Source organism: Dioscorea cayenensis, chromosome 3 (genome assembly GCF_009730915.1).
Source record: "Dioscorea cayenensis subsp. rotundata cultivar TDr96_F1 chromosome 3, TDr96_F1_v2_PseudoChromosome.rev07_lg8_w22 25.fasta, whole genome shotgun sequence".
Classification (NCBI taxonomy): domain Eukaryota; kingdom Viridiplantae; phylum Streptophyta; class Magnoliopsida; order Dioscoreales; family Dioscoreaceae; genus Dioscorea; species Dioscorea cayenensis.
The window spans coordinates 3,488,383-3,512,929 of NC_052473.1; the positions used below are offsets into that span (position 1 = coordinate 3,488,383).

The 24,547-nt window shown below is 33.3% G+C and overlaps 1 pseudogene; it reads right to left on the reverse strand.

The window, feature by feature from the left end:
• The window catches only part of LOC120249486, a 20,027-nt pseudogene extending 3,517 nt beyond the window's left edge, over positions 1-16,510 (reverse strand).
• Positions 16,511-24,547: the final 8,037 nt, after the last annotated feature.

Sequence of the window (24,547 nt, forward strand, 5' to 3'; positions counted from 1 at the left end):
ATGAACATAACCATGAGCTAGCTACTTTTAGAGGAAAGAACTCGACTTTAAGATCGAGAAAAATATTAAAGGGCATGGCGATATTCTTCCTTCAATAGTTTGCAGGAGTGAAAACCATGGTCATGGTTATTCCTTACTCTTTCGAGCAAAACTGGGATCTGGTGTGAAAACTATTAGTTTTAGCAAGCGAGACCTGTCGCACTGGCTATATTGCAATTGAGAGAAGTTAAATGATTGAGCGGGAATGCACAAGTCATTATCAACCCCTTTCAAGCCGAGCAAGTGTTTCATATAAGACCCAATGTGTTTTTATTGCGTCCAAGTAGACCAAAACAATCACGTTAACAGGAGCTACTTTCGAGGGATGGAAGACCAAAACTAAATGGTATGTGTTTTGGAGATATTCTTTGTGTTTGACATGACGTATCGAACGTAACAAGGTACAATTTTGGTTTGTGCTCCCATTTGTGAGGAATCAAACAATCATTGGAATAGTGTGGGCTAATGGCTGAAGTGCTTTTTATGCGATGAGACTATCGACTCATTTGTTTGAAGTTATTTGAAAACATTTTAGAAGCCATGGGCTACCAACAACCAAAAGCATTTTCTGATCAAGATCAAGCAATGATGAAAGCAATATGAATGATGTTTCCAAAGTCATCATCATGAATTATGTATGTGGCATACTTTCCAATAACGCAAACAACACCTTGTTGGTGCGTTTTGCAAATTTAGAGTTTAAAAGCACAATTTAACAAATGTTTCTATGGATGTGAAACTAAAGTGGGAGTTTGAATCTAGATTGAGCTGCTATGATTGAAAAAGTTTGAACTTGAAGATCACTCTTGGCTTAGAGATTATATGAACTTCGAGCAAAACTGGTGCCCCACCTACATGCATGGATGTTTTCAACTAGGACAAAAATCTACTTAAAGGAGTGAGAGTATGAAATAGTATATTGCATTAGATTATAGATTCTCCATGTCTCTTATTCAAGTTATAGTACATTATGAGGAAAAGAGCAGAATTTCGTCAAGAGAAGAATTAAATCAAGATTTTCGTGTAAAAAGTAGACACCAAGTAAAGTTAATGGTCGTGGGATTTTAAAACATGCTTGCCAAGTTTATACTCTTACCATGTTTAAGAGGTTTGAAGATGTGAGTTGATGGAAAGCATTGGGTGGAATTGTGTTAAAAGGAGCAAGTGATGAATACTACTTCCATATATCAGTTAACTGAAGATGGCCATGCAAGAGTTTACTTTGTAACATTTTCCCATTCAAATGGTAACATCTCTTGTAGTTGTCATATGTTTGAGACTCTTGGATTATTATGTCATCACACTATGGATATGCTGTCATGAATAATGTAAAAGAGTACCAAAGCATATATAATGAAGAGATGGACAAAAAGACAAAAGTCAATATTCATAAATGATTTCAATGTTTGGAATGGTGAAGAAAAAATCAACTCGCTTATTGCAACAGTGAGTTAGAACCATATTAGTTATAACCTTTTTGATAGAAGTTCTGATTCGGAAATGTACAAAAATTGTTAAAAGACAAATTGATCAAGGCATTAGAACTGGTTGAGAAGGAAAAGGCAACCCTCAGATGTCCAAGAATGTGGAAAAATGCTTCCCACAACTCAAGAAGATAGTTGGTGATGGTTCTAATAGGATTTCAGATATTCAATTCATGAGAAGCTTGTGCTTGACCCTATACATATCAAAAACAAAAGGTTCAAAAGGTTCTCGAGACTGAAAAGTCAATTGGAAGAAGTGTTAGAAGAAAAAGAAAAAGTAGATAGGGAGCTCAAAAATTCAAGAGAAAAAGAGAACACATCAGGGTACTACTAGTGTATTTGTATCTACTCTTTTCTAATGTTTTATCAATTAACTTGTCTTACTATATTCTAACTTGGCTTATTTTTCTAATTGTTTTATAAATTTTTGCAGCTAGCGATCATTTACAAATGGAAAATTCTCTAGTGATGTATCCTCCTACAAAAAGCTATGTTCTATCCTTTATAACAAGACTTTTCAAGTTGCCAATAACTCCAAACTACCAATTTTATTCATCCTATGCGGAGTATTCATTCAATATACGTAATTTTCTTTAATCATCATTATGTTTGGGGTTCAATTTTAAATTAACATGAGGTTATATATGAGCACTATTTCTTCCAATTGTGGGGTTTAATCTTCAAGCTAACATGAGTTTTACAAGAATGCTTGAAGAAAAATAATTCATCTTAATTTATTACTTAGGTAAAAACTATGGATGTTCTTACTTATAGTCTAAAATTGTTTCATGCATTGTTTTGTAATTTTCCTAATTGCATAGTATATTTTATGTATAGGACTGCTTGACAAGTGGCTTGGAAACTCAACAAAAATGATGAAAATCATGTGGCAGTAACCATTTTTTTTTTGTGAAATTAAACCATTAGAAAGAAATCCATCTTTGCTATTGTGTTTTAAGGATGCCTTTCTACAGAAATGAAAAATTTTGTTGTTTGAAATCTCAACAAAAGTGAATGAACAAATTTTGTAATGCTTTAAGGATGTATCTTTCATTTTGTATTGAATTTTGGTGTTCAATTTGGAAGATGTGAACATCATATATATACAGTGATTGTAATTTTGTGTAATCTTGGAAAGTCATTGTATGACTTCTTTTTTGTGCAATTTTTGCAAAAGTTAATCTCTTGGCATAATCTCCTGCCTTAATTAGAGGCCTATTATTATTTGGTCATGATTATATCCGATTGGAATAAACATGCATATCTGTGCTTTTTGGTTCTTCATTATGAAAGTTTTAGATTTTTGCATAGTAGAGTTTATATGATCAAGTGTAATGTTTTGTTTTTAGAAAAATTTTGCAAAGTATTAATATCTATTTTCTTGCTTTGTGATCCATGCCAGCTCCACTGAAAGGAAGAATTGCAATCTTTTTGTATTTTTGTTTTGGTGTGAATCTATAAATGATTCTTGTTTTATGCATCTCTATATGAAATAAAAAGATATCAATTTCATTTGTGTTTTAATTTTTATTATTCAATTTTTGGATGAAGAACAACATCACACCTCAACAAAAAGTATAGCATATGCTTATATTAATCTGCGAAATTGAAAGACTTTTTGGTATCTCTACTTCAAAAAGCATCACACAGCTACTATAACAACGAGGAAAAAGTGTTTATATGAGAGGGGAGAGTTTTTAATTTGAATAAAACCCTAATCTTTATCTCTAATAAATAAAACTTAGGGGATAAAAGGTCATTTTGAGCTTATCCATGATTAAAAAGAAAGGAGTTTTAATATTAAAGTCAAAGTCCGATTCTATCTCATAATTCGGATTTAAAAGAAAAATATATAAATTTTTAAATTTGAGTTTATTTAAATTAAAAATAATAATAATAAAAATAAAAATAAATATTAGGATAATGCTAATGAAAATCCGGATATTTGAAAACATCTTTTGGTTATAACAATATTGTGGGCCCGGATCTTTTAGGGAGAGAAGAGGCATGTAGGGATGGGGAAAAAGGAGCGTAGGAGGCATTTTCTTCTCTCAATGGTTGCAAAAGGATGAGCATGGCATGAAGAAGAAGGGAGTTTAAAAAGCAATTGAGACATCTCTTACGTCCATGAGTGGGCCAGTCAGAGATTTCAGCGTGGCATGAAAAAGGAGGTTCTTTTCCATGGAGTGGGACCGAGAGTGAGAAAAAGGAGGGCTAGTTTTTCCCTTCCATAGGCGGGACCGCTGGGATATAAAAATATATAAAAATAGCATGGTGATGCATGATTGGAGGATCCTTTTCTCCATGGTGGGACCAAGGAGTACTAAAAACAGAAGTCAACATACCCATGACACAGGATGAAAGCTTTTCTCTCTTGATCACGGGACCGGGTGAAGAAGATGAAAGGTACTAAAAATCATGCGGCGTGGGGTTCTTACTATGCTACTCATTGCTTCTTCCCAAGTTCTTTCTCTCACTCTAAGAACTCTCTCTATCACCACTGAGACGATCACTCTCTTGATATCCAAAATAGTTGACTCTCTTCTTGATCCCAGGACTCCCCAAATTTAATCGGACTATATGTAAGAAGAAAGGATGCATGTTCTCTCTTATATTTTCTCTTTCCATCTCTTTTCTTCCATTTGTATCCTCTCTATCTCTCTCTCTCGAGAATCTATAAAAAGAGACCCGATGTGGTGGTGTCCAGAAGTGTTACGGCGACCACTGTTTGTTGTTTGACAGCGCTCCTCCCTCGTTGCCACCTCTTTGCATACACAAATAAAGAGATCTTTGGAATGATGATGATTGGTGCTATTGTGAAGTTCGAAGTATAAGGAAGAGGAGAGTAGAATATGATCGAGATCGAGGAGATGAAGAAGAGCAAGAATAGAATAGATAAGATGCTATGCAAATGGATGGGATGGATGACGATGCAAAACTCCTTGCGAAGCTCATCGGCGTTGTGCCATTTTCTCGCTGATGCATCTCATTGTCGCGAAGCTAGACTTACATGCATGATCAGCTGACTTAGCTCCTACGTGCGCTGACAACATTATGAGCCTTGTCGTCCTTTTTGAAGACTTGCCAAGTAATGGATTCCGACCCGGTAGATCGTCGACCATCATTATCCTCCGTCTAAAGGCCTCAACAGAGAAAGTCCCTCTTGAGATGCTTGGCGATGGTGATGCCCTCTTCAGCGTGAATCTCCGAAGCATGCTTGAGAAGTTCGTTACTCCAAAGAGGTAGATGACCTTATAAAATCTCATACCAAGTATATATATACAAGTATGTTTTGGTTTTCAGATTCAACCATACGAGATTCCCTAAAAAAATCTTAGATGAAATTTCATGCAAAATACATACATATAGTTGTTAATTCCATGTATAATGCCATAGGAAAAATATAAATGCTTGATGAGGGTAGATGAAACTACATCTGAAAATGTATAAGATTTGTGCAGTTGTACCCCATGCCCCATGCCATAAAAATCTTTATATATATTAATGCTAGACACTATCCGTCATAATTTGTCTTTAAATCATGGCCCATAGATAAAAGTATATACATCTTTGTTCATTTTTCACTCCTTTATGAACACCGTAAATAGAGAGAAGAAGAAAGAAAGAAAATTTTTGAGGACACATGTGCAAAAATGTGAAAATGTGTGAAAAAAAGCGAGCTCGAGGGTTTAAGCGCATAATAAATATGGAAAAATATGAAAAATATATGAAAGTTTGGGGTTTATTTTGCAAAAATTTGATAAAATGTGAAATGAAGAGTTAGAGTATCTAAATCACGAGAGAAAAAGAAAACGAAGAAAAAGATTTTTAAGCGAAGATGAGGGGGTATTTTTGGTAATTTCCAGAGACCCCGCCCTAAGCTTACCGTGATGTCTAATGCATGTATCGCTCTCTCTTTGGAGGAGCCTACTTTCATTACTCTTGAGTCGCGGAGCGGATGAGGCTAATGAAGATCCTTTTAAAAACTCTCTTTGAGCTCTTGGACCCGGTTTGAGGCCGTTGGCTCTCTTTGGAGTGATGCAAATCTCTTTGGTGATGGACCTGTTTGGGGCCATTAACTCTCTTAGGAGTGATAAAAATTTCAAAACCCTTAAAAACTCTCTTTGAAAATGGTGATGGATCTGTTTGAGGCCATTGACTCTCTTTCAGTGACGAAAAATTCAAAACGTAAAAACTCTCTTTGAGCTCATGGACCCGTTTGAGGCCAGTGACTCTCTTTCAGTGTGAAAAAAATTCCAAAATCCATAAAACTCTCTTTGAGCTCGTGGAGCCTTGTTTGAGGGCCGTTTGACTCTCTTTTCAGTGATGAAAAATTCGAAAACCTTAAAACTACTTTTTGAGCTCTGGGCCCGTTGTTGAGCTCGATTCTTTCTCTTAGGAGTGATGAAAATTTCTACAGCTAAAACTCTCTTTTGAGCTCATTGGATCCCTATTTGAGGCTATTGGGCTCACTTAGGAGTCAGTGAAAAATTACAAAACCCATAAAACTCTTTTTGTGAGCTCATGGACCACTGTTGAGGCCCGTTGAGCTCTCTTAAGAGTGATGAAGAAATTTCGAGATCTTCAAAAGCCAAGCATTCTAAAACAAAAAGAAGATAAGTAAATCAAAATCAGGCGTTAAAAATGATGAATCGACGAGGATGAGCTCAGCAAACCTGAGATTCACAGTGTTGAAGAGTTCACGAAGTTCGACAAAGTTTAGTGAACCTAAAGACCCGGAAGCTTATGAAAAGTAAAATGAAGTTCGAGATGAGTTCCCGAATCAAATCAAAGAATGCTGAGATTCGACAAATGAACCAAGCAAACTCAAGGATGAAGAGTTGAAGAGTTCCGAGAGTTGTAAAAAGCATGACGCATAAAGCCAGAAGTTAAGCGAAAAGCTAAAACCATATTTTGCACGATTCCTCGATGCGGAGAATCCCATAACTTAAAAGTCGAGATCAAATTCGAAGACAAACTCAAAACATCGAGATAGCGAGCTCCACAACCCCGAGTTGAGCGTTGAGGGACTTCATAAGTTACAAAAAGCACACGTGGCGTGAAAAGCGAAGGCTATAAAAATCAAATCAAGTTCCAAATCAAAGATCCAGAGATGCGAGTTGAGAGTCTAAGACCCGAGTTTCGAACAAATCGATGAAATGAACTCAACAACCTCAAGCTAAAGTGTTGGAAGGGTTCATAGAGTTGCTGACAAAGTTTCAGGCGAGAGCGAAGCTTATGGAAGAGTCAGTCGAGGTCCGAATCAAATCAAGTTGCAAATTGAGTGTCCAAGATACCAAGTCTCGAATGAATCGACGAAAATGAGAACTCAGCAATCTCGTTTGTTAAAGTGTTGAAAGAGTTCAAAAGTTCATGAAAAAGCCTCCATGAGCTCGAGAGGCGGAAGCTTATAAAAATCAAATCAAGTTTTCAAATCAAATCAGGTCTGATTTCAAAGTCAAGTTCTAAGTTTCAAACATATCGATAAATGAGCTCAACAATCTCAGGAGTTAAAGTGTTGAAGAGTTCAGGAGTTGTAAAAAGCCTCACCAGCACGAGGGTCGGAAGCTTATATCAAATCAAGTTCAGAATCAAATTCAAGATCTGTTGCAGAAAGTCAGAGTTCAGAGTTTCGAAACAAGTCAGACCAATGAGCTCAGACAACGAAAAGCTAAAGTGTTGAAGAGTTCACAGAGTTCGAAAAACTTCACAAGCATAAAGCGAGAGTTAAGCTGAAAAGCGAACCAAGTTTGTGATTCAGTGATCACGGAGAATCTGACTTGAAATTCAGATCAAATCCAGATTCAGGTTTTAAATGCCTCAAAATGCAAGTTTAAAGAGTTCGAGTTCCAAGTTTGAACAAGTCGACAAATGAGCTCAGCGACTATCAAAATTAAAATGTTGAAGAGTTCACAAGTTGCGAAAAGGCTTACAGCGTGATGGCGAAGCTCGTGAAAAAAGTCGAACCAAGTTTGTGATTAAATGACGTAGGGAATCGCGACTTGAAATCGAAATTAAATCGAGATGCAAGTTCGAAATCAAAGATCCAAGTTTTGAACAAAGTCGACAAATGAGACTCGAAGCCCCAAAGATAAAAGCGTTGGAGAGTTCACGAGATTCTGAAAAAGTTTCATGACTGAAAGGCCGAAGCTTGTGAAAATTCGAAATCAAGTTCAAATCAAGTCCAAGATCTGAAATTCGAAATATCGAGACACAACTTCACGGTTTTTAAGTCATGTTCAAGATGCGTATTTGAGTTGGTCGAAGACGAAAAAGTCGACAGAAGTCGAACCCCAGATTTTCGGGTGAAATAGTCGGAAGGAGATAAAAAGGCTACAATTATTGTTGTGTCGAGATGATTAAATTCTAACTTCTTGTATTTTTCAATGAAAGTCATGAATTCATGAATAAAAATTTATTTATCAGAATCTGTTTCTTTCTTCACACTTATAATCGGAGTTCAGCAGTGCATGTCAGGGTAATTAACGATAAGGGGCTTGCCCTAATGGAAATCATGAACCACAATCCCTGAAGTCTACAACAAAATTAAATTTTTGATTTGTGATCCATGCTTTTTACCCCGTCAATCCTAATTAAAGGCCGGGTGGAAAGAAAGGAGCCCACAAAAAGCAATTGAAAAATGCTACATTTATTGATTGTATATGTGTGAACACTAGCACACCTGACGAAACACTAGAAAACAATAAAATATTCGTTGTAGAACAAGGTTTACAATAGAATTTTTACGATTCGACTCTTACAAAAATTACTAACATAGATAATATACTTAGATAACATGTTCCGACAAATACATACATTAGCATTAACACAACCTCCACTGAAAACCCTAAACACCTAATATGTATGGTGTCCATAATTCTGTAAGGAGGTACAATCTGATAGCAAATGCGTTTTTGTTGTTCGATTCCGGAGATGACACCTTATTCTTTTTCATGACAACCTTGAAGAATTCTGCAACTTGTAGAGTAGGTAAATTTTTTGAAGTACAAAAATAATCATAACCACAATAATATAAAATCTTGAACATCATCATTACAGTTATAACTAAAAAAAAGATGTCATTGTACAAATCCATCCAAACTAGGGCATAATAAACTCAAACATTCTTCAATTCAATCGAAAATGGCGGTGTTATTTTTAGATGTACTGATTCATAGGACCAAGATCTAGATCTAAGAATTGATAACCAACATTGTCCCTTGAAAGCCAATCCACCATCAACCATGAGAAATGAAAACCTGAAACCAAATCACTCAATCCATTAACCTAAGTGTCCTTGATGCACCTTACCCTGAAACAAAAACACAACACACCAAACAAATTCAGATCAAATCAATGCAATACATCAACTAATATCCATCAATTCAATAAGATCAAAGCACATCAGGAGAAACAAAATAAAGCTAATGAGAAGAGGATCAAATACAATTGCTTTGGTCTTGGAGTAGAAGGATCCAATAAAAGTTTTGGGGTCGGGGTGGGGGGTGGGGGTCCCATATGCTGAAAGAATTGGAAAAAGAAAATGATAAATTAGCAGATCATATTATAAGCAGAATAACATATTGACATTTGAATAGTCAAAATTAATAAAACCAATTCACATCTTGAGACTAGCCAAACAAATCTCTTAAAGATTGGAACAAAGCAGCCATACCTTTTCACTATAGTCCTTCTATATAATGAGATTACAACAAAATTCCTCAGATACATTGAATCCAACAACTACAATATGGTAAAGAGCTATTGAAAGATCTGAGCAGTGAATAAACTTACATATTTCTAGTCCCCAAATAAATCATTACTCTTATCTGAGGAACCAACTCTATATTTCTCACTGGATGTGGTGAGAGACTTATCTTCATCACCACAGCCTATACCTGTTCGTCCATAGGATTTGCTTGCCCACAATGAACCTAGGTTCGTTGAACTAGCCGATGGGTCTAGCACTAATTAACGTTTGGCCGGCTGGGTACATCGGCGCCGTTCAACCCGATGCGTCTCATAGTCATAGTTGTATCACCGGAGAGCGGCGAGATGTTTGGATCCAAAAGATAAAAACCCTAAAATTTGGGATTTTACTTTGGGGGTTAAAGATAAGGTTATGATATTTTAAAAAGAAAATTAAAAATATAAAATGGGTGATGATGTGTAGTAAAGAATGAATAAATTATTAAAAAAATTGATGTGGAAAAACTGATTGGATGGGAGGTATAAGTTGATGTGGTATCCCAGTACATACATTCAATCCGTTCTCGGGGTGGGAGGGTCATAGAGGGTCAAGGTGAGTTCTTTCCTTATTTGGATAAAATTTTTAATTTAATGCAGGAAAAGAAAAGATTAACTTTGATCTTTTGAAACCCTCTAAAATCTCACTTTTTTGGCCCCGCAATTTGGAATACTTGGGAGGGAAAAAATCTAAAATTTTTATAATTTTAAAAAGATCTTAATACCCTAGATTTCTTTAATTAATTACATAACATTACGGTAAAATTCCTCCACTTTTTTTAATCTAATTTTATTTTAATCAATGGTTCACTCTACACCAATTATCTTATCTGAAAAGTAAAATTCTTACACCTTATTTTTGACTCTTGATTTGATCTTTGTTGTTAATTCTACATGTTTGAATTGATTTGATTTTGAGTTTTTTTAATCTTTCTCTCTCTACTTATCGGTATAGATCACATATCTATATATATTACCTTGAATGTTACTGTGTCACTAGATTTCTACTTTTTACGTTTTTATTGTCATATTATTTTTGTTATTATGTGCTTTTTAATTGTTTATTGTCTGCATCCCATAGTTCTCATATGTTAGGGTTTTTGTTTTGTTTGTTAATGCGTATAGTTTCTTATAAAAAATATACACAGATCTCCCTTACTATATATATATTTTTTATTTGTGCATTTGTTTATTTGCTTGATGGTGTTTTTCCAAAACAATTTTATGTTTTAGTTTTTGTTTCTCAATTCATCCTTTGAAAAATTAATAATAATAATAATAATAATAACAATGTACTTAAAATTTGAGAAATTGATAATACATGTGTGTAAATAGAAATAAATAATTTTTTATTTAATAATAAGAATATCATTAGTAAATCATAAAATATTCAACACCGCTCTCACTTTTCCTACTTTTCTCTCCTATCACTTTATTTTACTTTACCTTTTACTTTGATTTAAACACTATGTTAGCGCTTAAATTAGAAAGTATTTTAATAATTTTTTCAATGGAGATAATAATTTATTACCATGTATAAATTATCTTTACCTTTTCTTATTAATTTAAAACTTAAAACCAACATTTTTTGAATTTTAAACTAGAATTAAATACATAGAGGAAATTGCACTTCCAACTTAGCATTTTTAATACTTGAGGAAGATAGGCAGCATAAGATTGTAGATTATTAGCACAATCTATACCCATATTACAATATATTTAATAACAAAACTCATAAAAAAAAATGAATTATATAAAGCAAAGTCTTAAGTAAACTATATAACCTTCACAATGTACAAATCAAGCAAACTATATAAATTTAAAACTTGTATCACTATGACAAATTCAACCTTTAGACATAAAATATACTCCGAATAAAATTTAATAATTCTAAAACAATAAGCCAAAAAATTTTAAAGAATAAGAGAAATTTGGTACATATCCCAAAAAACCAACTATAAGTATTTTTTTTATTAAAAGAAAGAACCTGGACCTGGAGGCTAATTTATTGAAAAGGAAATGAGACAAGCTGCAAAAACAAATTAAAATACAAAGCCAAAATCAACGAAACTCTTCATGATCCATCTAGAAAAGGTCACGACCATGGTGAAAAAGGTTAATAACATGTAAATTAGCTCCCTGAATAGCTAACTTAGTGGTAGGGGTGATCCAAGCTCTCCGATAGTATTAATGGAAGGATTTATAGCAAAATCAAGAAGATGTTTGACATTAAAAATCCAGGGAGTAAGGCGGCAAGCAAACGGAGTATCATTTATAAGTTACTATACCAAAAAGGGGCTTTTGAGGCAGTTTTCAAGCTATATAGAGGCAGTTATAACCGCATCTATAGCTATAGCATTGGTTTTTTCACCCACCTCTAAACCGCCTCATATATAGCCGGCTCTACACTTTAGAGTTGGTTTATACCAACCGTTGGGGTAAGTTTTATCTTTCATAACAAGTATAGAAGCGGTTATAACCGCCTTTATAGGTAATAATTTTTTATCACTTTCTAATAGTTTTAGAGGTGGTTATAACCGTCTCTATAGCTAATAATTTTTTAACACTACCTAATAGCTTAGAGGAAATTATAACCGCCTCTATAGCTAATACTTTTTATCACTCCTCAAAAGTTTTAGAGGTTGTTATAACTGCCTCTACAACTAATAATTTCTTAACCCTACTCAATAGTTTTAGAGGCGGTTAATGTTTATCACTCCTCAAAAATTTTAGAGGTAGTATAACCGTCTTTATAGCTAATAATTTCTTACATGTTCATAGTTTTTAGAGGCTGTTATAACTACCTCTAAATTTATTGGTTAATTGAATTGAATTTTTAATTTATTTTTCTACTAATAATAAATAAATTTGTTTAACCTATAAATTAAAACCATTAATCTTTCAATACATTCAAAATGTAAAAAGTAATAAATAAATTTATTTAACTTGCAAAAGTAATGAGCTCAAGCGCAATGTATTTTGATTAATAACAAATGTAAAGAGTTTTATACTATTTGTATACTTTTTTTACAAAATATTTTTTTGGCTTAATTACACAAAATAAAAAGCTTCATGCATCCTCTTCATCTTCAACCCTCTAGATCTTTAACCATGAATTCTCCAAAATCTGCTAAAACATATATATACCAATCTTGTTTAATCAAAAATCAAAACTATGGAACAATACAAAACTCACTAATCTACAATCAAGACTTAAGCATCTCAAAAGATCAAACAACCATGAAATAAAGCTCTCCTTTCCCTTAACTAAAAAGAGGATGAGAACACCACACTGTCAATCTCAATACATTATAATAATACATCATACAAGAATACCAATACATCACTTTCTTGCTATAGGGCAAGATCAAACTTTGACGATAAAAAAAAATGAACTTTGACAATCAGGCATCAAATATATGAACTTTGGAACAAAAAGAACCATCATTTGATGAGAAAAACCACCCCAAGATCAAATTTCTACATGCTCTTTGCACCAATGGATGAAAATTCAAGCAACTAAATACAACCATAAACAAAATATAACCATTAACTTTGATGATATAAAGATTAATCTTGAAAATTCAAGATTAAACTATGTTGATGTAATGTGTGAGTCACATGCTGGGTGTCAGGTTAGTCAAAAGGAAAAGAAATGACTTTTCCAAGGGAATGTATGTGATGTATGCTCTCAATTTTTTTTATTTTTTTTTATTTTTGCAGTGTGTTTTGAGAAATTTTAGCTTGATCATTGAAACCTCAAACTCTAAATTTCTGTGAATCTGAAAATTTCTTTTCTTCTTCTTCATTGTGTGATTCTACAGAGGTATCATTGCAAGGTATTCTGTATACAAAAAATGAAACAAACATAGCAATAGGTCCTAACTTTTAAAGCAATAAAACTAATGTCTTTAAAATAAGTAAATGCATCAAATTAGGTGTTTGTTCTCGTTTGGCTGAAATAGACTGGAAGCTGATGACCATCATTACCGAAGGCAAAGAGAGGACAACACAATTTTTAGCCAACATGGAACAAAACTATAATAATTTTAATTTGGAATATATCCTAAATAGTGTGTGGACAAAAACAAAATTAACAATATTAAGAACAAAATAATTACGTTTATTGTTTATCAAAATGTGCTTTACAGTGCTTTGAAGAAATTAAAGAAGTTTTTAATAATTTATATTCTTAGTGCTAATTTAATAAGCTTGGTTTTGATCGTTTAGGTACTTTTTTTTTCATGATATGGCATATGAAAAGTATATGAATCTTTATATATTAAGTGGGCTTCTTCTAATTTATTTTAAAATCTCTAGATGCAAAGATACCAAAAGCCTGCAAATAATATAAAATGATAATGGAAATGGTGCAAATAAGCATTAGAAAACATAGTGGAGTTTACAACAACCTTTCTCTTAGAGTATAAACCAGTCAAGAAAATTCTAAGAGACAATATGATTTTTTCAGTAAATCCATTTGTGTGGTTCGCAATTAATGAAGACTAACTTAAAATAATACCTTATCAAGCAACAGATTTGAATGTTGGGATGATTGCTTTTTTATCCACTGAGGAAACAAATTAATGAGATACAATTGTTCATTCCTCTAATTTGAACCTAACAACAAATACATAATCAAGCATAATTAAACTAAAAAAAATTATCCAAGCCTTATCTCAGCAAATACAGATTAACAAATAGATTGGCTAAAAAACCTAACTACTAGTCTTAATATTGTTGAAGAAGAGAAGTGAAGAGGCCGCTCGTCATAGACAAACTAGTGTCCTACTAATAGGACACATTCATTAGTGCATCCGTATGTCATTGACCAAAAGACAAAAAAATGATATACAAGCTTTAGTTCTCCAATTTGGCCTAACAATATGTCGTCTAAAAGCTTCTATTTCATAAAATCAAGTGTTTAGCTTCCATGGCGGAAAGCCAAGATAGCCAAATGAGAAAATGGTTTTAATGAGTTGAATAGCAGTGGGTGCACCAAACATACCATTGTTTCCAAATCATAATTAGTATTTGAAGTCTAGTGAAAGAAGCTAACCTGTTTAATTAATACTTTCTAATAAGAAAAGGAATAAACTTTTAGCAATCCTTCATATGCGTACTCTTCTAGAAAAGGCTTATACCGAGCTATGGATGAATTAAAACTTCCTTGGACAACCTTCTTGACCTGCATAAGGACACTATGGAGCTCAACATGTAGAAAATAATATGAAAATAAGAAATAAAAATCAACTTAAGTAATCCAACCATGGCCACTGCTAAGCATGACACAAACTACTGAATAGTGATCTTATCAAATACTTGGACATAATTCACTTAAATAATCATTAGAAAGGACTTCAGATATGTACTAAACTTTTACATGGTATGGACTGTTGACAGTAGTAGAAAATCTATTGAAGCATAACATTGAGTAGTAACAATGAGTGGTTAATGCTAAAGAGGTTCACCTAACATGGCCAGCTCTATTACCTAATGTGCATGTTCATCTTTTTCAATTTGTACAGTATCAATGTTCTAAAAATTCAAAATTAACCAGATAAATTATTTAAAACACTTTGATCTAAACTTTGACTACCAATACACCAAACATTTAGAAAAAAAATCAAACAAAAGAACACAGTACCACCATTAAACCCAAAGCTAGCAATTTTAGCTAATTTTCTAAAAAAATTTAAAATAACAAATGTTAAACCAACACCACTATTAACGCACCTTTTATTTATTCAAGTGAAAAAAATCAAAACAACACACAGTACCTAATTCTTGTTGTATTCATTTAGTTGTGATAAAATTAAAAAAAAATGAAACCACTTCTAGAGCCTCCATGGTCCTCTTCTTCAACTTCCTCGCTGTAAAAGAAAAGAACTCACATTAGTTAGTTCAAAGTAGGGTGCCAATACCTTCTTCATACCTTTCTGCATGAATACAGTCCTCTTCGGAATTTCTCAAGAAGCAAGCGAACGATGACATCCCACTTGTTGCACGGAATTCAAAAACCTAGAGCTGCAACATGCGCCTTTCTAGCAGATTGCAGGAGGCTTTCCTTAGCATCTATATACTCCAATTGGATGGTTAAAAGAGATACAGGCAAAACTGCAAAAAAAAAAATAAAAATTAGAGGGCTCTATTTACAGATAAAAATGTGGGCTTCAGAGAATTATTTTAAAATTTTGGGTTAGAAGGAAAAACTTTTTAATAAACATTTTTAAAAATTAACTATTATATATATTTATTTTACAAATTTTTTTATAAAAATATGAATTATACTTATCCCAGGTTAATTATTTTGTGGGGGCATAGTAATTATCGCCCAACCAAACATGGTGTTAACATCATATCAAAGGAATTGCCTTCAATAGTGATACTATCATAAGATAATGTTGATCCTACATGCAGGTATCTCCTGAAAAGTTCAGTATAACACTTTCTGTACTAGAGAAATAATTTAACGGATTAGTAATGGTGGTCATAATCATAATAAAAAATAATTAATCTTGCTTTATTGGTTTGTATGAGCCTCAAAGCGAGGCGCTTTTGACCTCAATTTTTCTGCCTACATATAAATTATAATGGAGTAGTTGCAAAGCAGCAAGTTGACAAGAGTTTCATGCATCTCACCAAAAACCCAGTTAAGGCCAGTTAATTAAGACACCAAACTTAATCAATATAGATAGTAGTATTGTGGACATGACAAACTTGGCCAAGTTGATCACGTCTTAGGGTGGCCATGCAGTGCAACTCAATGACTTTCATGGTAAAAAAATTCAAATTAGTGCTAGTGAAACCATATCAACTTTGATAGACTGAAATTAAGTAAAAATGTAAAATCCACCCAAGTTTACTGGATATTACAAGCTAGCTTATGAAAAAAAAAATGAAAGTCTTTCTTACTCACCCATGAATTTCAGCAATACTATTCGAAAGTTCATAGCTGTAAGAATAATAGAAATACAGCCTAGAGGCTAAAACATCAACAGTTCTCCTGTTTATGTTCTTTAGGCGTGCAATTCTTGCAGAAGAACAAGCTGGTTATGTTCTTTAGGCGTGCAATTCTTGCAGAGGAACAAGCTTTAGCCTAGGAAAAATAAGACAAGAAAATGAGTAAACTCATCCACGTAAAAGTGACCAATCAAAAAACAGAAATGACCATGGAAAGAGTTAACTCTCTTTTGATCAATCAAAAATATCAATAAAAACATGTAATAGTACATCTCCATCTTTAGTAGAGAAAGCTCATTCTTAATTCTAGTTGACTCATGATTATATTTATTAATAGGAAATCTTAATTCATAGAAACATACGATTCAATACCATAATCCACCAGGACAACTTCAATCATAATTGGTATGTATACAAATGAAAGGCATGAATTAAAAATAATTTAAGATGTATCAAAAGGAAAAGATCTCATAAACATATTAAAGTCCAAAAAAATCAAGCAATACATTTATAACAACTGGTATTTGTTCTGTTGCCTAGCTCAATAACAAATTGTCAGCAAGACGTGTATGTCTCTTATCTCTAAAAGCATCAAATTTGAAAAATTTGAAAACTTCTTCTTGCAAGTAAACATTAAGGCTATGTTTGATTGTCTTTTTTTCCCCTGGAAAAATTTTCCACGGGTCATTTTCCAGCTAAATAGGCTATTCGTTTGCCAAAATTTTTCATGAAAATTTTTTCCATAAACTCTATCACGTGATCCCTATTTTCCCTCAAATCAGTGAAAAATTATTCCTGCCTCCACCCTAGGATAAGTTTTTCAGGGAAAATGTAAGCGGCTATGTGAAAAAATAACGTGTGAGACAAATCAAATTTGGAATAGGGATCAACTTCAATGTTTTTCCTTTTTTTTTAAGTTTTTTTTTTAAAAGATAAATTATATAACTTGATAATATTTTAAATAAATTTATCCAGATTAGTGAACAGATCCCGAGGCAATTTGATGGTAAGATTTAATTCCACGTAGTGCTGTTTATAATTATCAAATGTTTTTTTAAATATTTTTTTTTTTTTAAAAAAATTTCCATGGAAAAATATGATTTTTTCTAGGAAAATTGATGCAATCAAACAACAAATTAGGTTTTTCCAGTAGAAAATGTTACATTTTTCGTGGAAAATAAGAGCAATTAAACAATAAAATCTGAATTTCCTATAGAAAGTTTTTGATTTTCTCGCTAGAAAATAATACCAATCAAACGACTATTTTTTCATTTTTCATGAAAAAATATTCAATGGAAAAATTTTCTTTTCCAGTCATTTTCCATGTTGCCAATCAAACACAGTCTAAGATGATTATGGGGGAAAACAAAATTTGAAATACTATTTAGATCTCCACTTCCAATGCAATTCAATTAATCTTGCCTGTTGGTGCACCATTGTGTCTATATTGCAAAAATATGGTATTATAAGGGCATCAATTATTCCTCACTAATAATAAATCCAAGAAAATCCTAAGACTCAGTATAAATAATATTTAATAACATGATCAGATTCACCTAACAACAATAAATCCTTAGATGTAACAGAAACTACATCTCCATAATCATCAGGCAATAGAAACATATAAAACGGGACAACATACATTTGGGAGAAGCCAAGGAAAAGGTAGGAGGGAACACCCTACACCCTACGCCCACCCCTACAGGCACACAATGAACAAGCAACAAATATGCAAGAGGCAGCTGTGGACCCCACCCCTTTATACCTAATAATAATATTGTTATATTATTTATTAACTTTATTATATTCTCTTTGTTTAAAAAAGGCGAAATCCTTACACTTATCCACAGCGGTTACCAAATCTCGCTATCTAATTTTATCCCATAGTCCACGATCCCCTGACGTTGCAAAATAAAATAAAATAAAATAAAAGACCAAACCATGCCTTCTTCTGCTTTGTATGTGGTGGGACTGGCGGCGAAGTCAAGGAGATCTTCTTGTCGCCAATTGTTCAAGTAGGTTGGTGCATTCTTTGTTAATGCTTTGTGTTGTTGTATTGTATTAATGAGTCTATTGGTATAGGAGTAGTCTTTTGCTCGGGCTTCATTTTGGTAATCATGTTAAATCACCGCTGTATGTAAACCTAATGAGTTATCTATTTCCAAATTCAAATCTTGCCTATAAGTTATGCGGAATTGGACTTATTTGACGATAAGATTTAGAAATTTTGTTGTTAGCATATTAGAGATGCCTCTTTAATTTTATGAGATCTAGAGACCGAATTTAGAGGAGTTCAAAATACATAATTTGTAGAGCATAATCTTAGCTAGCATACTGCAAAATTTTAGATTTTCTGGATGTGTATCATGTAAGTTATAGCCCTTAAATTTAGTGGCCTTGGATAAGACTTCTGTCAGACCTTGAAAAATCTTTTATTTTTTTTCATGACTTTAGAGTTTTAATTAGATATAGAATAATATAGTAAAGTTGTATAAGTCAGCATGATATATGGATCTGAGAAATTTCATAATTGTTTCCTATATAATGGTTGAGTTCTAGCCATATTACTATACTTGTACCCAAATGATATTTTTGCAGAAAGCATGAAGGTTTGTTAGACAACTTCATGGTCTTATAGGTGGAATTTTGAGAATAGTGAAATATAAAAGTTATATAGAATGATGTTTTCTAGATACCTACAAATTTTCAGAATTTATACGCCTGTAATTTATGAAATATGATTTTATTAGTAAACTTTCTCGGATGGGATGTTTGTGCAGAACATCAAGATTGGTAGATATTTTTGATGGTCATAGAGATTGAATTGGCTAAGGTGTAAAATAGAAAAGTTGTTTATTATTAAGTTATCTAGTAGTCATTAAAATATTATTGATTTTTTGAGTTATATATTAAGAGATATGCATGTTTTAAAGACATATGTTGGAATTATAAGTCTGCAGGAACAGCTGGACATTCAAATAAATGTCTTTCTTTGAGTAGTGCTTTAAACCATGTGAATTTTGGATATGTCATATTTGTAGGTGTCTACTCTTCTTAGAATCTTGAATTTTGTGATTTGGGAAAGTTTAGAAAATGTTATGCCAAATTCAATTCTCAACGGCTTGAGTCATACTTGAAATCATGCTTTTGTTAATCTTTTTATATATATTCTATTCTATGAGTTCCTTTGTTAATGTTCAGAATCTATAATAGTTCAAATGGGGAGAATTTATTACTCTAGTTAGGTGGTTAAGAATCCAGTGTTATGTACGATCTTCTGATGTTGTTGCAAGCTTTAGAAGATAGGTTAGTTTAACATTTCTTTCAATTTTCTTGCTTGTGTTAGAATTTTTTTTAATATCTTTGGAATTTACTCTCAAATATAGGGTATTCTAAGGAAACTTGTTTGATTTGGGATTCAGAGTTTTTGAACGTTAATCAGGTAAGTATCCCACATATAAATCCTATTATATGTATATACTTGAAAATTCTAATTTTTTAAACTTTTGGAATTTTTGAGAAAAATACTGATTATTTTAATTTATATTTTGAATTATTTATTTATTATTATTATTTTTGGGAATTACTTTAAATTATTTGAAATTTGAAGTTAATGATATTTTATTTGGGATTAGAATTATTTGAAAGGTTAAATATTTATTTAAATTCAGATTATTTAATTTCTAAAGTTTTAGATAGTTTATCTAAATATGTATTGTTTAAATTATGAATTTCAGATGTTTTTTTAGTTAATTTCTGACTAACTATTATTAATATTTTTTAAATTATCTGTTCATGTTTGGATTCAAATAACTGATTTATTTTGCTATGATAAAATGGGATGATGCGACTGCTAAAAACTTTTGCCTGGCAAATTACTCGTATTATGCCCAATCTAAATTTTGATAGTTTATTGTTGAGTAAAAATTTTAGGAGCTCACCGTACTATGACCATTTTCCACTTTGCTCATTGAATTTCAATTTGTTTTTTTAGTCACCCTACACTGACTTTCTTTCACCGGGAGGTCACCCATAAGAATCCGGTCAAAAAAGCTGAGCTGGCCACCGAAATTGGCTGACTCAGCTAATTCCGGTGGCCAGCTCAGCTTTTTTGACCAGATTCTTATGGGTGACCTCCCGATGAAAGAAAATCATTGTGGGGTGACTAAAAAGAAACAAATTGAAATTTAGTGAGCAAAGTGGAAAATGGTTATAGTACAGTGACCTCCCTCTCTTTCGACCGTTTATTGTTTTGTGAACATGAAGTATTTTGATATAAAGGCTAGTCCCCAATTAATTATACACTAACCCTATCACTAAGGGGGGTTAACCATTGACAGTGTCGACATGTACTCTGATATAAAAACTATAGTTTCCAGCCGCTTTCCGTCGGTGAAGAATAATGATCTCTGATAATTCTGACTCGGGTCACCAAGGGTAAATATATGAATTTTGTTATTTTGATTTTGGCAATAGTTGTTTGGGGGACCTATATGTTCGGTTTTTGACATCTGTGTTTATTTGAAATAAATTTGACTTCTGATTTTTTATTTTTATAAATTATGATTTTTTGTAAATGATCCCTATATTTTTAGTGGGTACTAACTGGGTTGCCAATCTCATAAATGTGGTTGATATCTCTTTTCATATCAGGAGTAGAGTTGAGTAGCGGATAGCTTAGTGAGAATCGTTAGACAATCGCCGATTAATTAGCTTATAATAGGTCCCGTTTTTGTGGGCATTTGAATAAGTTTATATTATTTTTGCAAACCACTTTAGTTTGTTTTTTTGTTATGTTTTGGATCAGGTTTTGAGGCCTTGTATGTCTACTTGGTTTTGGTCTTTGTAGGTGTACGGCCATTTGTCGGCGTCCCAAGTCCATTGAGTTGGGTTCGGGCCTTTACAGCAGCAAAAAGCCTCCCAATAATAATTAAAAAAATTCTCAAAATTACATCTTGTACATCAAGCAGTCAATAGATAATCACATTTTCACAAGAAGCACCAACTTATTGATCCACAAGAAAGAAGAATACATCAAATTTTTTTATACTGAAAAAGCCATAATTCAAACTACAAATAGAATGAGAAAAAGGAAAAAGAATAGAAAAGAGAAGGAGCATCACCAGCCTCCTCAGTCTTTATAAGATAGGAATGACTGACATACTACAATAGGTAAATAAAACACAGGAAAAAAAAGGTATGGTTCCTGCGATGAAATGAAACACAATTTATTAATGAAACACAATAAGATAGGAATTCCTGAAATTATGACATTAAAATGAAACACAATTTACTAATGGAACATAAGCATGCTTCCTGTATTATCCTCCAACCAAAAATTTCTCTTAAAAAGAGTACTGCAAACCAATGAATGGAAAATATAATTATTTACAACACACACACACACACACACACACACACACACTAATTTCAGTACCTCATTGTAATACAGAAACTGGTAATTCCAATATGAGTTATCCTCATCCTTTACTAGAACATAATTCTAATCTTTCTTATGAAACTAAGCGAAAGACAAATTCATACTTTAGTTGCAAAAAAATCCTTTTTCCTAAATTTCTTAAGAAGTCTAATAGGTTGCTTAAGCCTATGAATCACAATGAATCACAAACAAACTTTTAAAATCCTTGATATGTGCAATGAATCACAATGTGCAGTTGAAGCAGACCAAATAACACAAATTATAGAAAAAACAAATACACAAGCCAAAACATTATAAAATGTAATTACTATGGTAGAAAGGCATAATTAATAATGCAGTTTTGAAATGAACACCTAAGCATAAAAGATTAATTGCCAAATGAAGCACTGTCAACAGTGTAAACAACTAGGTCGAATTACAACTTTGCTGCAATTAAGCATATCTTTCTCAAGATCATCAATGTCAAGAAGCTTGACAAGATCAACATAATTCTTCAACTTGTCTTCCATACGTCTATCACCCTATACTCGAACTATTTCATTATTTTCCTAAAAACATAGTCAAATTAGTGTCCATAAAACACAATAAACGTCAAAAGAATGAAAAGCAAGATGTTTGCTTATAGGCGAACCTCATCATTGCTAACAAGAACAGAGTCATGCACAAGATTGCCAATTGTCTCGAGCTTAGAATCAAGCACAACCTTCACTTGTTAAACCTCAATCCCTTTCTCCGTAGTCAATTTCTTGTTCCTATTAGTGTTGTTTATTATCTCCATCACATCCTCCTTCACCTGCACCAATCAAATAATAAAAAACCCTATTTTCTCCCAAATCATAGCTTAGAACGACAAAGAAACCCACAAGTTTGAGATGTGCAACCTCCTTGTTGATTCGATTAAAGTCTTTTCTAAGTTTCTCCAACTCGAATTGATCTGCCAAAACACCAAGATCGAAATGAGAAGAGTTAACCACAGAGATAAGAAGAGAGGAAGTGGGGGATGCATATGCTGCCTCCATTCTTTGTCAAGGCTGATGATCTCATCGATGACCTCAACACTGGTGAAACGGCGGCGCTGAGACTCGTGGATGCACTCAGAATCGAAGCCTTTCTCATCCCTAAAGATATTGATATCCAACATCCTTTCAGTCGTGGTTGATGAGGAAAATGCGCAAATGAGTCCGCCGACTTCTTTGAGCACTGATGCTGACCTCTTTTATTATTATTGTTAAAACATAGTATTTTTATAGAAGTATGGGAGTATATGAGCAAAGATGAGAAGAACAGTGAACCTTAAGGGTGTTTCTCGCCAGTGATGGTGGTCAGAAAGAGAGCATCCCATATCTCAGAGAAGGTGGAGATGATGGTACGGTGGTGTGATGCACACTTGAACATTCCAACAAACAATCACCACAACAAAACACCACTTAAACTAGATTCATTGAAATTCATAAACATACATACTCCCATGGAGATTAAACAGAAACACACTGCAAAATAAAATACAAGCAACTCCAAGTTCAAGGGTGATACACCCAGAATCTCTGGATCTGGTCTGAGAATAACATATAGTAGAGAAAGACAAAGAGAAGAATGGGAAGGTCTCAATTTGGTTGTTGTTTTTCCCTTTAGCTTCTGATCTTATAGAACTTCATTTTGATTTCCTGCTCTGGGACGATTATACCCTTAGCTTCTCCTTCCAACCGTAGTTACAAGCAGGGGCAACTTATGTCTTTTTGTTTTCATTTCCCTCCTTCAGCTCATCTCTTCGCAAAATTCTCCTTCAAAATTCTTTTTCTACCTTTTCAGCAACTCCATAGCCTCTACTACTATTTATTATTCTACTAGGATAATTGAGGTTGCAACATTACCCCCACTTCAACAATCCTTGTCCTCAAGGATTTTCTGAGCAAAAGTTTGGGAATTTTTTCTGAAGGTTATTATAGAATTCCCAAGAAGCTTCATCAGGAGATGAGTTAGACCATTGTACCAGCACTTTAACACCTGCTCTTCCAAATCTCTTAACCAGCTGCCTATACAGAATAGCAATTGGCTTCCTCCGAGCTTCTTCATTTTCATTCAAGAACTCTGGCCAATCTGTAATTGTCTCTTGATCACCTATCTTTTTCTTCAGTTGAGATACATGGAAAACATCATGGATTTTGGTTCCTACTGGAAATTGCAACCTGTAAGCCACTGAACCCACCCTCTCCTTCACCATGTAAGGGCCAAAATATTTTTATCAGACAGCTTCTGATTAGATCTTCGGGTCACTGACAATTGTTTATAAGGCTTCAACTTGATATAAACTAAATCCCCCACACTGAATTCCCTGTCCAATCTCTTCTTATATGCTAGTTGTTTCATCCTATTTTTGGCCTTGTGTAAATTTTCCTTGAGTGCTCGCAGTATGTTCTCCCATAGATAACAAACTCCTGTCTAAGGTATCAATTGAGGTATTGGCAGATCTGTATGGTATGTGCATTGGAGGGCTCTTGCCATACATAATCTCATATGGAGAGGCCTTGATAATGGAGTGATAGATGTTGTTATACCACCACTCAGCTAGTGGTAACCATCTCACCCACTCTTTGGGTTTTTCCCCAGTCATGCATCTCAAGTATTGCTCTAAGCAGTGATTCACAACTTCAGTTTGGCTATCAGATTGGGAATGATAAGCTGTTGAGTAATTTAATTTTACCCCTGTAACTTGAACAACTTCTTCCATAAATTACTCAGGAATATGGGGTCCCTATCAATAACAATTGATTTGGTAAGCCATGTAGTCTATAGATTTGGTCAAGGAAAACTTGAGCCGCTGTGAAAGCTGTATAAGAATGTGATAAAGCAATAAAGTGAGCATACTTACTCATCT